Here is a 14,989-nt window from a genome sequence, read left to right on the forward strand (position 1 = left end):
TGTAGATCACGGCTATTATTAAAGAGATTGGAGTGAAAAGACGAATACAATGTGCTTCGAAAGAGGAGAGTGACAGAGAGGGAGGTGGCTGAAGTACCTGAAAGGTGCTATGTGGGGCTAGGAGGATTCTGACACCTCCTCCCTTACGTCCACTGGATCTGGGGGAGTGAGTCCAGAGAAGACCACCATGGGATAGGGCAGCAGAAGACGCAGTGTCGGATTTGTGGAGCCAGGTTTCGGTAATGGCGAGTAGGTTAAATGAGTTGGCCATAAAAAGGTCATGGAGAGAGGTGAGTTTGTTGCAGACAGCGCGGGAGTTCCAAAGGGCACAAGAGAAAGGCCGTCTGGTATTGGGAAGAATTAGCGCGGTTATTTCTTTTTTATTAGTTATTTTAGTGCATATCTCACTGTTTAACTGCTGCTTTTTGGGGGGATAATTTCTATAGGTAGCACAGTATTTTTTTGTTTTATTGGCAAGAATAGAAATGGGAACTAAATTGTGTTGATTGCGGCTGCTGCCAGAGGGTGCAGGGTGATGGGTGCATGGGGTACAGTTAAATGATGGAGGCCCAGGGTTTGGGGATATATCTCCAGAGGTTAGGAGAAGCAAGAGGGTGAGGGAGGTAATATGGGGGTGGGGTTTATATGAAGGGACATGCCCCAGGGTCTTGGAGATTTTTCGTGTGTGTGGGTTTAGAATTAGCAGGAGCTGGTGGGTGCAGTAATAAGGAGAGAACAGAAGTGAGGGTGACATATATATGCTGTTGGGGGGAGAAAAGGGGTGAAGGAGAGATAGTTTTAGGATAGAGGACAGAGTTGTCAAAAGGAGTGGTAGAGAATGCATGTTACATGGAGAAAGAGCTAAAGGAGTAAACAAGGTCACCTGATGTCTGTGTGGTGGTTTTCAAAGTGTTTATCTTGTGTCCCTTCGCTTTGTGCATTCGCTGAAGTGCAGAGTCAGAAGTGCATTCCACTTATAGAAATCGCCACTTTGAGAAAGAGCCAAGTTGCAAATGTGTACCCCCCGCAAGATGCACTAAAGCAGGCCAGAAGAGTCTGTAGCCATTTCAGGCGGTCATACAGAGCCAGTGCTCAGTTGGCTGAATTCAATGGTAATTCCACCTGCCCGTAAACCGCCTAATTTGTGACATGCCCACCAGGTGGAACTCAACTTGCAGCGGCTATACATGCAACAGAGGGCCGTCAACGAGTACCTGTGCCAGTATGACACGACGGCAGGCTCAGGCCGCCTCGGCTTTTTTTTTTCCCATGCCAATGGCTGATCATTAAGGATGCATGCACTGCATTGTCACCATTTGAGGAGGCCACAAGGATGGTGAGCAGTGACAGTGCATGCATCAGTGACACAATCCCTGTCGTGTTCCTGCTGGAGCAGACTCTGTGTGGCATTATGGACAGGGCACTGGAGGCAGAGCAGCAGGAGGAAGAGGATTTCTTTTCCTCTCAAGGCCCACTTTATCCAGACACCATCATTCATATGTCACAGAACACACAGGAGGAAAAAGGGGAGGAGGATGAGGAGGTGGATTCTACCACTTTCCTTTGAAGAAGAGGAGGACATGTGTCAATCTGTAAGCGATGTCTTTCCAACCCCAGGGCCCTTGGGAGTAGTACGTGGCTGGGAGGAGGAAGTTCCAGATGCTGTCAACCTGAGTGACCCAGAGGAGTCTGCTTCTCAAGCCTCGGCAAATTTGAGGCGCATGAGCAACCTCATGCTTCAAAGCCTGCGACCCAAGGACCCAATAATACGTGGCATAAAGGAGAAGGATGATTACTGGTTGGCAACCCTCCTTGACCACCGTTATAAGGGGAAGGTCTGAGAACTCATCCCATCCCCACAGACTGCAGAAGATAAAATCTCTTGAGGACATGTTAAAGAGGATTTTATTGAACATTTTTCCTGACTCCAGTAGGTCACAGTGTCATGAAAAACGTAGTTTTGAGTCTTCTGTTGGTCAAAAGAGGAGCGTTGTAGAAGGCGTCCGCCTAAGTGAGGCATTTAGGAATTTTTTTAGACCTCGCCGCCCAGGGCTGTCAGCTTCCACATCCCATCGTCAGCGTCTGCATCACATGGTGGACAATTACCTCTGGGCTAAAACAGAGATGGAGAACTTTCCAGCTGATGATCCACTGACTTACTGGATCAGGAGACTAGACCACTGGCCAGAACTTGCCCAGTATGCTATTGAGTTGTGGTCTGCCCTGCATCCAGCATTTATTCAGAACGGGCATTCAGTGCTGCAGGAGGTTTCGTTACTGATCATAGAATGCATCTGTCCACAGACTCCATGGACTGTTTGACTTTTAGAAAATTAAATCAGTCTTGGATTACCAGCTATGAAGCCCCTGATGCCGATGTCACTGATTAAAGCCTCGTACACACAATCAGATTTTCCAAAGACAAAACCTCTGACTTTTGACCGAAGGTGTGTCCCTGGATTTTGTCTTGCATACAAACGGTACACAATTGTCGGCCAACAAACACAAACGTAGTGATGTACTAGACGTACTACGAGCCGAAAAAGAGGAAGTTCAATTGTCAGGCGCCACCCTTGTGTTCCTTCTGCTAATTTCGTGTTAGAAAAAGTCTGGTGAGTGTTGATTCACACTTTTCATTTCACGCTTTTCAGTTCATTTCTGAATGGCCGTTCATCAACCAGCCATGTTGCAGAATCGGAGGAGATAACGTGTTATTTATTATTGGCCTTGTAGTTATTGCTTTGACCCAAGTTGAGTCCAGGAACAGGAGGAGGAAGATTTCTTGGACCAAAAATTGGTTGCTTTATTAATCGTGATCAATTATGTCATATGCCTTTGCAGGATTATGCTCGAGGAGAATAATCCAGATGTTTTTCAGAATTATCTCCGGATGACGGACCCCTGCCTTCACCAACTCTTAGCATTGTTGACCCCCATAATAAAAAAACAGGACACATGCATGAGGCTTTTATTTTATTTTTTGGTTGAATAATGATTTTATTTGGTATATTTTCTATACTTTTGGATGCATACAATGCGCTTTTTTGGTTTAAGTTCTATTGGCAGATAGCATGTCTAATTTTATTTGTTTTCTTTTTCTAATACACAATAAAAAAATTGTGGAGAATAATACTTGGCTATGTGTTTTTCTTCAAATGACAGTTTGGGAGTAGGCAGTTACATTTTAAAAAATACAATGTAAAATTAACAAGGGACACCAACAAGTTGTATCTTTGATCTTAAAAACTACAGGATAATGGTGTTGTGGTAACTTGCACCAAAAAAAAAAAAATAAAAAAATAACAAGCATAATAATATTATTCTTGATATCACTAGAAAAAAAAAGCCTTTGAAAATTTGTTTGCAATAACTCCATCAGTATCACCAGCAAAGTAGCTTCTTTATTATCCCATTAAAGAAGAAGAGAATGTGCAGTGCACTTCGAGATTTCATAATTTGCCACGTCACGAATGTTAATTCTGCATTACAAATGTTAGTTTACAGGACCGACCGCTTCTGACTCGTCCTTGCTTCCGAGCATGCGTGTTTGTACTTTGGACTTTTGTCCGACAGACTTGTGTACACACGCTCGGAAAATCCGACAACAGACATTTGTCCGCAGAAAATTTTAAAGCCTGCCATACAACATTTGTCCGCGGAAAATCCGACAATTGTCCGACGGAGTGTACAAACGGTCAGATTTTCCGCCAACAGCCTGTCATCACATATTTTCCGTCGGAAAATCTGTGTGTACGCGGCTTAAGTCTTTTTGGCATGTGGAATCTCTGCAGGACTTCAGGGCTGCCTAGCTTTGAGGGTGTTCAATCATTTCATCTGGAAGAATGTTTTTGGTATAGGTTTCAGGGGCACAATTAACACCCAAAGACCAATTTTTCAGCACCTGTTTGACCTCAAGAGTACCTCTATAGGTTTATGGTGGGAAGGCGCTATCGACACCCAACAACCAATTTTTCTGCACCTGTTTGACAGGTGCACATCATTGCAATTTTTTACAGCAAGGCCAATTCTTGCTTTAATCAAGATTACCTCTATAGGGTTACGGTGGGAAGGCGCCACCAACACCCAAAGACCAATTTTTATGCACCCATTACTTCTATCCAAAGTCAAAGTGACACCAGAATGTATCCAAAAAATCTCTAATCTTGTTCCCAGTGCACTACATTGTGGCCTCATCATACACACTGGCTCCCCAGCTATTGCTGAGCAAAATAAAAGAACCCTGCAGGGAAAAGGTCATTTTTTTTGGCTTTATTATTATTATTTAAGGTACTTATATAGCACTGTCAATTTACACAGCGCTTTACATATACATTGTATATTCACATCAGTCCCTACCCTCAAGGAGCTTACAATCTAAGGTTCCTAACTCACATTCATATACTAGGGCCAATTAACCTACCAGCATGTCTTTGGAGTGTGGGAGGAAACCGGAGTACCCGGAGGAAACCCACGCAGGCACAGGGAGAACATGCAAACTCCAGGCAGATAGTGTTGTGGTTGGGATTCAAACCAGTAACCCTTTTTACTGCTAGGCAAGAGTGCTACCCACTACACCACTGTGTCACCCTTTATAAATGCAATTATTGCCGCAGCAGATTCTAGACATGGTAGAGATCTGCCACTTTACAGGTAGACTAAGCCCCCCACCCCCACCCCCCCCCCACCCCCGAAAACTATATTGGAAGGAATTTTTCATTTTTATGCTTTCACTTTAAAAATAAAAAAATCACTGCTCATTTAAAAATGACGTTTTTAACAAACTTTTTTTTTTATTGATACATGTCCCCCAGGGCAAGACCCGGACCCCTATAACCATTGTATGCCTATTTACTTGCATATAAGCCTTCAAAATGGGCACTTTTGACGTTCGGGTCCCATTGACTTTAATGGGGTTCGTTATTCGGGTCCGACCTTTCGCTGTGTTCGAAAGTTCTGAACAGGGGTCCATTCGACCCATCCCTAACCATGGCACCAGATTAAACTGGAACATAGGCAAGGATTCGAAAAAAGAAGCTGCATACGCAGGAAGTGATTATATCAGCTGCTGAAAGTGAGCAGAGGGTTTAATATCACTTAAGGCTCCATTCACACTAGCGCGTTTTTTGATGCATTTTGCAGAAATGCATGGGAATTTTTTAACATGGGTTCCTATGGGACATGTTCACATCAATGCCTTTTTGTATCTCTGCATTTTTGGAAAGGGTCAGGGACTTTTTTTCATGCAAAATGCAGCGTTTTGCATGTAATAGAATTCAATGGACAGGCATCAAAAACGCAAGTGCACAGTTTTTGCAGCGTTTTTACAGCGCTTTTGATGCGTTTTTGATGCGTTTTTGCCGTTTTGTTTTTTTTTTTTTATTTTTTTTTTTTTAGACTGTAAAAAAAACTGTAAAAAAAAAAAAAAAAACGCTACAAAAACGCTACAAAAACGCTGCTCAAAAACGTGGCAAGCATAAAAAAAAAAACTCCAAAAACGCTCAAAAGCAACATGCATAGGTGTGAATCGAGCCTTAAAGTTTGACACACCATATGCCAAGAAATCAGCACCAGAAAACCTGTGTCTGAACTGAATACAGCTGACTAGCTAAGGAGCTAAGCGTCAAGTTATCGACGAGTATCAAAGGCAACATCTTTCTTTTTTTATACATGTAATAAAATAAGTTGGAATAATACCCTTATTAAAAAATAATTTCTATTCCGGCCTCAGTCTTCTTACTTCTGTTTTTATGTAGCGCTGTCCAGACCCATGGGAGACTATGAGAAGTCCTGTGAGAGCAGTTTATTTTTAGGATGCAGTGTTGCAGCTAAGGAGCTAGACTAATAAAAAATGATAATGCCATAACCTCCTTGCATCTACGCAGTGTGTTGTAGTCTGCTAAGGATTTGGTTTGCAGCTTTGTACTCCAGGTTAAAGAAAATGGTTGGGTTTTGAGTGACAGCAGAGGGTGTGGAGAAAAACTTTTTTTTTCCCTAAGAGAAACTTAGGAAGGGTAACTGTCACACCGATCTGCCTTTGGGTCCCACCCCCATGCGATCATGTTATTTATGGTTCTTTCTGGGATGCCTTAGCATGGAATTATAGCAGCTGCTGCAAGTGTAACCGGTAAGAACTAGTGTGTGACTTTGCAGCTACACCATTTGAAGTCTTTCACGCAAGTGTCATGCAGGTAATTATGGTTTTTGTTTTAGAATTGTTCTGCAGTTGCCTGTGGAATCCCTTTATTTTACAAAAAGTGTTTTTATGCAAACATTCTGCTCGCCTTTATGCTTGTAGTGGTTGTAGCCGTATTAGTGAACTTGCAAACAAAGACAATTGAGTACTGTCCATGATACTTTTTTTATTTGCACTAAAATCCAAATTTTGTCTTCTTCTGCTTACCTTTATAAAAGAATATAGTAAATGGATAAAAAATGAAAATGTATGTTTATATTGTGCTGCTGTCTAGCATGCTTTTGTTTCCTGGCAGTTAGCGAGATGTCTGTATCAAGTAGTGTTTATGTGTCTCCTTCGAATCATAACCAGGCCATCATATTGCATTGCTGAATCTCTGTACAAATAAGGGTACAGTTTGCTGGATGGATAAAACTAATCATAGCTTCAGTATTTGCCTAGATTATCTGTGCATTTGTAGTTAGCATGTTCTGTCTGTATTCCAGGAAATAAACATTTGCATTGTCTTAATGGATTTGCAGTTTGCCTGCACTTACTAGCATGCAGGACACTGACGTTGATTTACTAAAGGCAAATAGATTGTTCACTTTGCAAGGGAATTTTTCACTTAGCCTAGTAAATGAGGAGAATCAAAAATATTGTTTTGAGTCTTCCTTGCATGTGATTGGATTTTTGTTGCATTGCAAGTAAATTTTCACCACATTCACTAAGCTAAATGCATATTCTTTTTGCAAAATAAATAGCCTATTTGCCTTTAGTAAATCAATTCCACTGCTTAGGAATGAGTATATATTTTAACGATATAAAATAAATAAAAAGTTGTATTCATACTTGTAAAGGTGTTATATATTCAGGGCAGACCTTAATATAAAGGGGTTGATTTACTAAAAGCAAATAGACTGTGCATTTTGAAGTCCAGCTGCACTCTGCATGGGCATTTGCTCCAGGGCTTAGTAAATGAGAGAAAGTTCTGCTGACTTCCATCATCCAATCACGTGCAGGCAAAAATACTGTTGTTTTTTTTTTAATATTTCCTTGCACGTGATTGGGTATTCTTTTCAAAATAAAGCTTTACCTCATTTACTAAACTCTGGCGCAAATGCCCTTGCAGAGTGCAGCTGCACTTGTAAAGTGCACAGTCTATTTGCCTTTGGTAAATCAACCCCCAAAGTGATGCATGATAAAATGTATTCATATTCGTATGTAGATGAATTAAAAGACAGCAAACAAAAATGATTTTCAGCAACCTTTCACAAGGGGAAACCAATTGATATTTTTGGATTTGACAATGGTTCTATTTAAATCTGACAGGGAAGTCACACAAATATGCAGTGGGTAAAAACAAGATGTCTACATTTTTGGAATAGTTACCCAAAGTATACCCATGATTTCCAGGTAGGACAGACAGATTTGGGATTTGAGCAGCAAAAAATGTGCTACATTTTGCAGGTGTTTGACATAATACTGAAGGGGGCATGTGGATATATTCTTTCTGGGGTGCAGTAAAACTAAATACTTTGAGTTTAAAGTTTATGTAAACCCTTGCAATGAATCTCTCTTATTTGCTACCTTTTGGCTTGTTAAATATACACTATGGGGTTTATTTACTAAAGGCAAATCCACTTTGCACTACAAGTGCACTTGGAAGTGCAGTCACTGTAGATCTGAGGGGGACATACAAGGGAAATAAAAAACAGCATTTTTGCTTGTACTTGATTGGATGATAAAATCAGCAGAGCTTCCCCTCATTTCAGATCTAACCCTCAGATCTACAGTGACTGCACTTCCAAGTGCACTTGTAGTGCAAAGTGGATTTGCCTTTAGTAAATAAACCCCTATATCTGTACAATAAGTGCAAAATAATACCTACTGATCACGTCAAAAATTCAGAGCTTTCCTGTGTCTTCTGCACAATTGCTGTGTTATCTCAAGGGGTCTAATAAGCTCCCCTTCAGTTTTTATCTTGGACTTCAGCCTAATTAATGTTGTGAACAATAAGACAAGCAGTGGCGTCACTAGGGGGAGCGGGGGGGTGCGGGCCGCACCCGGTTGACATCCGCCAGAGGGGTGAAACCCGACCTGGTGCTGGATTGAGAGAGGTGCCGCGGACCCCTCCTCTTCCTCCTTCCCCTGGGCACTCCGGTTGCTGTGTCTCCTTAGCGCCCCGCAAAGTTTGGGGAGGGAGGAGAAGAAGGAATTGCGAGGCAGACAGCTCTGGAGTCTTATAGCCCAGCGCCTGCATGTCCTCTGGGATGGGAACAGTCAGTGTAATCTTATATTATTGTGACAGGCAGGCGGGGAGAGGTGTCGGCTGCCTATCACAATTACACTCCCCACAGCCGACGGAGCCTAGGTTCCTCCTCCACACTGACAGTAAGTACATCCACAACAGGAGAAGGAGCCTAGGAGGAGGGACATCCGTGTGGACAGAGCCACGCTGTTCTAAGGTCTGTAAATGTAGGGAGGGATTTACATTATATAGGGCGGTTATATGGGGGGATTACAGGGGGGTTACATTAGGGGGATTACACGGGGGGGTTATGTTGGGGGGGATTACACGGGGGGGTTATATTGGAGGGATTACACGGGGGGGTAACATTGAAGGGATTACATGGGAGGGGTTACATTGGAGGGATTACAGGGGGGTTGCATTGGGGGGATTACATTATGGGGGTTACACAGGGGGTTACATTAGGGGGATTACATGGGGGGTTATATTGGAGGGATTACATGGGGGGGTTACATTAGGGGGATTACATTGGAGGGATTACACGGGGGGTGTACATTAGGGAGATTACAAGGGGGGTTTACATTAGGGGGATTACACAGGGGAGTTACATTGGAGACATTACACTGGGGTTGGATTAGGGGGATTATACGGGGAAGTTACATTGGAGGGATTACACGGGGGTCACATTGGAGGGATTACACGGGGGGGTACATGGGGGGTTACATTGGGGGGATTACATGGGGGTTACATTAGGGGGATTATATGGGGGGTTACTTTAGGGGGATTAAACGGGGGGATCACATTGGAGGGATAACACGGGGTTTACATTAAGGGATTACACTGGAGGATATTTACACAGAGGGGGGATACACTGGGGGGAATACACTGCTGGGGTTTTATACTGCGGGGATTTACACGGGGGAGTACAATAGTGTGGGGATTTACACTGGGGGAATTTACACTATGGGAGATTAAACTGGGAGGATTTACATGTAGGAGGGGGAATTACACTGTTACAATGGAAGGATTACACTGGGCTGCTCAGTCTAAAATGCCTGGGTGACAGCATTAAGAAGGAAGTGATATCCAATCGTGATGGTGTCACCCCCATCCATGACCGTGCATGGATTGGCGCACTGGTATAAACCACAACATTTACAGGGGCCGGTTTGGGGTGCACACCGCAATTGTGTGATGCTGCCTCAAAACTAGCCTGCCCAGCGGCCTGCAGAGCACTATGACAGGCTAGACAGAAGAGAGCCCGATGCACTAGCCTGCCCAGTGTCTACTGCTCTGTTCTGCTCCTGCTGTCACTCCACAGCAGCAGGACAGAGCACTGTAGCTCGCTAGGGGGAGAGCTGTGCTGATGCGCTAGCCTGCCCATTGCCCCGGATTGCTCAGTGACTCGGGGGGGGTGACACCATATTTTACCGCACCAGGTGACACCAACCCCAGTGATGCCACTGAAGACAAGGGTAGGGTTTGAGTAGTTTCGCAAAAGATTGGACAGGGCTGTCACCACTCAGTCCACAAAAATGCTTGAGTGATTTTTCAGGAAGATCAACAGTTTTTTTCTGTACTTGAAAAGGATATAACATGGGAATTATGTGATGTACTGCATATTTTTTTTTTTTATATATACTAATTTTGCCCTGACACTTCAGCCTCCCCAAATGAAACAATGTTACCTGTCAAACCAGGACTTTTAAAAGATGACCCTAACTCATGAACAAACTAGCTGCTTTTTGAAGAACCAGAAGGCTTACAAGTTTTTGTGGCGCTGGTTAATAACATAGTCATTAAAGTGCTATATAACTGGCATTGAGCTTTATAGTGTCAGGTTGACATAAACCCAAACTAAAGATGAGTTGAGTGAGGATGTCTTTGTGAAAATTGTGCTTTTGACGCATTCTATCCTCTTTTTAATATAATTACCGTATTTCTACTATTTAAAAGGAAAACTAAGCTTAGTTAACAGAGAGGCCGCTATTGTTGATGCTTTCTGCTGAAAATTCTATTTGCCTGATTGACATGATAACCCAGTGTCTTTATTACTTTCTGAGTCACTAACCCAAAAACTGAAAATTGAATTCAAATACTTACCGTAATTTTCCTTTCCTGACGAGCTCCATGGCAGCACAGCTGGGTATAGTCTCTGCCCCCCACCATGCCTCCAGGACTTAACTCATACAAATTTGAGCCCACCTACAGCCCCCCAAAAGGAACGTAGGAGGACAACCTTGTGTGTGATATGGACTCTGAAGGTCAGTTCAGGCACAAAATTCAAGCATTGGCATGAGTAACACCCTGTCTGGGAAGTATGCAAGTATGGGTTCTTTAAACCCCAAGGCCATCAATGCTGACTCTCTTCTGGCTGATGATATTGCCACCAGTAAAGCAGTTTTCAGTGAGAGGTACCACAGGGTGATTGAAGGCATCTGATGCAATAACGTCCAACAGCAATGGGAGATCCCATTTCGGAAACAACAATTTGAGGTTTCAACCAAATTGCATCTTGAAAAACAGTATAATTAAGTGTTGGATGCCCACTGTATGCCGGTGAAGGCAGTAAAATCTTAATCAGCAATAATGCTGGGAATTTATGCCATATTCTACTATAGGCACGGTTAGCGCTGTCTTTTCTTGTTATCGTAAGAGTATTCACAATCTTCACAGAGCGTTCAAAATCCATTAGCCTCTCCAGACCCAGGCCATCAAACTGAGCCTGTCGGATGCTGGATGAATGGGACTTTTGAGAAGATTTGATCTTACAGGCAGAGGGAGTCAATCCTTGACACTCATAAGGATGAGCAGAGGCCAAGGCCAAGGCCCCTTCGGCCAATCTGGGATTATAACCAGAACTGTCACCTTCCCCCACCACAGCCTCAGCTGGAAGCTGAGAATCAGAGGGAGCAGCAGAAAGGCATAAGCTGTCTTGCAGATCCACTCTGTGGTCAGCACCCTCACCCTGATTGTTTGATGATTCTGGGCCCTGTAATAGAACTTCAGCAACTTAGTGTTGACTGGGAATGTGAGCCGGTCTACCTCTGGAAGAAAAATACCAAGCTCTGTTAGTTCTCGAAAAGACTTGCAGAAGTCTGGACTATTCTTTGTCGTCCAGACTTGTCCTGGGCAAATAGTTTGCCTGAAGATTCTTATGACCAGGCACATAGGCGGCAGATAGCTGCAGAAGATTGACTTGGGTAGATTCTAGAATCAGGGAAACCTCCTTTAGGAGGGAGAGACTGAGCCATGTTTCCAGATGTAGACCACAGTTGTTGCACTGTCCAACTTCACCAGGACAGGATGAGGTGACTGAAGGCTAAGAGCCTGAAATGCTGCTTTCAACTCCAGGACGTTGGACACCATCTTGGACCCATTGGCCCTGAGCCCATTGCTCTTGAAGTAGGGCTCCTGTCCTTACTACTTTGCTGGTGTCTGACTGCACCACCAGCCACTAGGTCGTCAGAAGGGAATGACATTGCAGACGATTTAGTTTCTTCAACCACAAGTTTAGGCCACTGGTCCAGAAACCCGACTTGAAAGGGAGCGAGAGTTAAACTGAGCCTACCTGAGCTTCTGGAGCAAGGCGATTTCTATGGCTCAATCTGAGACGTGAAGGATGAAAGATCTCCAAATATGGCCTAAAATACTTGCCTTAAGGGACCACCTTTCGATCACCAAAGCCATACCTATGTCCACAGAGGAGCCACAAAGTGCCCATAAGGCATGTATGGGTGGCACAATCCCAAAATACCAGAAAGCATCCTGACATGGAACTCTTTACTGACTTCTTGGCTTATGCGTTGGCTTCCCAGTTTTTCCTGGACTCCCAGCCAGAAATGCAGAAGCTAACCTCTCTGGAGTGAGAGTGAGTGTGGAAAATGACTCTTGAGCTTTTTGGTCTCCTTTAACTCAGCAGACATTCATCTTGAGGCAGGAAGCCAAACCGACCACTAATTAATTTAGGCTTGACCTTCTACGATCAAGGAAAAAGCAGTGATTGCATTTGTCCTTGAAGGCCACCACATCTTCTGATGGTAAGGTGATGTATCTAGCCAATCCCACAAGAGACACACACTGACCAGAGGGGTGATCCCAACCCCTGGACATCTTTCAGTTCAAAAGGGCATAACTGTGACAACATACTCCAATCATGTAGAACAAGCACCGGGATCCATCCAACATAAGGCAATTGTCAAGCTGTCCTCTGGAGGCACCTAAAATACTTCCAAAGCTTCACTTCTTTTTAAAGGCATTTCACCAACCTTACCAATCTGGACAAGGTCATCCTCATCATCCTGTTCAGAAGAGACTGAAGAGGATTGATTGGCTTGAGAAGGCCCTGAATAGAAGACTGGACATTACCAGAATAGGTGGCCCTTGCAGAAGATAGATTCAGCAATTCCTTTAGAGTGTCTTGACCATATGCTTAATTGTGACAACTTGGTCACCATCATCTTAATCACAGCCTGCCTGAATAAAATAGGAATCACATGTTCATTCACCTCTACTTGGGAAGAAGCTGACAAGGGTTAATTTGCCTGAGGAGGTTCTGAGACTACTCATTGGCACCATATATGACCCCTTCACAGAGTGAGTGGAAATGCCTTCTTTAGAGTGCATTGACCACATGCTTAATGAATGTGAGAAGCCGTTAGGTGTCGTCATCATCTTTATCCTTGGTTGCTTGAACAAGGCAACATTCTTGCAGTCATGTTTGTCTGTCTTCTCTTTGGAAGAATCTGAAGCAGATTGTTTGCCTGGGAAGGCTGGGAGACTGCTCGGTAACCCTTTCACAGGCTTAATGAATGTGACAACCTGTTAATTGTCATCATCTTTATCCTTGGCTGCTTGAACAAAGCAAAATTTAAGCAGTCATGTCCATCCGGAAATTTGGAAAATGGGCTGTTTCACCTGGTATGGCTAGGAAGCTTCTCATTGCCAGAGCAGATAACCCTTTCAAAGGGTGAGCAGAAACCACTCCTTTAGAGTGTATTGACAATGTGTTTATTGAATTTGACATTCTATTAGGTGTCATCCTTATCCCTGGCTGCTTGAGCCAGTGGGATTCATACTGTCATGCCCATCCATGTATTCTTATAGAGTCTGAAGAGGGATGTTTTGCTTGGGAAAGCTATGAGACTGCTCCTTGCCAGAGAATTTAACCCTTTCACAGGGTAAGTGGGAAATACTCCTTTGAGTGTAGTGGCCACTTTTTTAATAAATAAGACAACCAGTTAGGCATCATCATCCTCATCTCAGGTTGCTTAATCAAAGCAAGATTTACACAGTCATGTTCCTCCACATCTTCCCCTTTGGAAAGTCTGAAGAGGCTGATTTGCCTGGGAAGGCTATTAGACTGGTCATTGCCAGAACATATAACCATATAAAAGCAAGACTCATACAGCCATGATCATCCACATCTTCTTTATTGAAGAGCCTGAAGAGGGCTGTTTTGCTCTGAGACTGGTAATTACCAATAGATAACCTTTCCACAGGGTTTTGCGTGCCATTTAACAAACCAGCCCATAAAAATAATTAAATGCAGTAAAGTATAGTTTGCTTAGTAACAAACCCTAAAGGGTTAACCACTGCTAGAGGGAGACTGAAGCCTCCATCTACAGCCCTGATTCACCAGGTGGTTAATGCGCTAAACCTTGCCCTGCCAGGAATCAGGACATAATGAAAAAGTTTGTTCAGAACAGCAACAAAAAGGTAGGAATTTACAACAGAATTACAATAATATTCTTCAATGTACACAAACCAAGGGAATTGTAGACATCATAAACATGCTTCTCCCCCCTTTTTTTTGTGAAAAACTGGAGAGCACATAGAAATATAAAAGGATATCCCATATCTCAACAGGCCATAGCTGGCACCAGTAGTCATCCACAGGTGACTCCTCTACCGTCTCTGGAAATGCTGGTCCTTTGAGGGGGTTGGCACAATGACACAATAGTAAAGCAAACATGAGAAGCCACCAACAGGTTATTGCCATGTCTGGACAGACAAAGCATTACTTTGTGCACCTGTTATGCAGAGTACTCCCTGTGGAAGAGCTCAGGTTATGCATAGTGGCTGCAGGGAGCAAGACACAACAATACCCAGAAATGCAGCATTCATTTGGATACAAAGCATTTTTCAAATTTAGCTCACCCAACCTCCGTCATCCAACCGTAAACACCGGCACAGCGCGGGTACATAGGGGAGACTCTGCCAACACCACTGCCCACTTTATATGGACCCAGCAGACCCCACATAAGGCTGTTAGCCATGATAAAAGCCACCCCGAGGGCCAGCAGCGGGGCTCCCTGGATTATGGGTCATTTAGCCAAGACACCAGGGACTGCGTCCAGCCTAATCCACATACATGGACGGAGGGCCAGCCCTTTAGACCAGCCAGGTAGATGAGCACACCTAGGTCCTGCACACAGGAGGAAAAAAGAAGAACGCCGAGGCTGTAGGTGGGCTCAAATTTATGAGTTAAGTCCTGGAGGCATGGGCGGGTGGAGCCTATACCCAGCTGTGCTTACATGGAGCCATCAAGAAATAAGTATGCAGTT

At 43.7% G+C, this 14,989-nt stretch overlaps 1 protein-coding gene across 1 annotated transcript in view; it reads left to right on the forward strand.

Annotated features, from left to right (window-relative positions):
• Positions 1-6,074: 6,074 nt before the first annotated feature.
• The window catches only part of SLC20A2 (solute carrier family 20 member 2), a 182,110-nt gene continuing 173,195 nt past the window's right edge, over positions 6,075-14,989 (forward strand). The window contains exon 1 of the mRNA XM_073598032.1: positions 6,075-6,188. The gene's annotated coding sequence lies outside the window, so the exon portion shown is untranslated. The remainder of the gene's footprint in view (positions 6,189-14,989) is intronic.

The sequence above is a fragment of the Aquarana catesbeiana genome, linkage group LG01 (genome assembly GCF_042186555.1).
Source record: "Aquarana catesbeiana isolate 2022-GZ linkage group LG01, ASM4218655v1, whole genome shotgun sequence".
Taxonomy (NCBI): domain Eukaryota; kingdom Metazoa; phylum Chordata; class Amphibia; order Anura; family Ranidae; genus Aquarana; species Aquarana catesbeiana.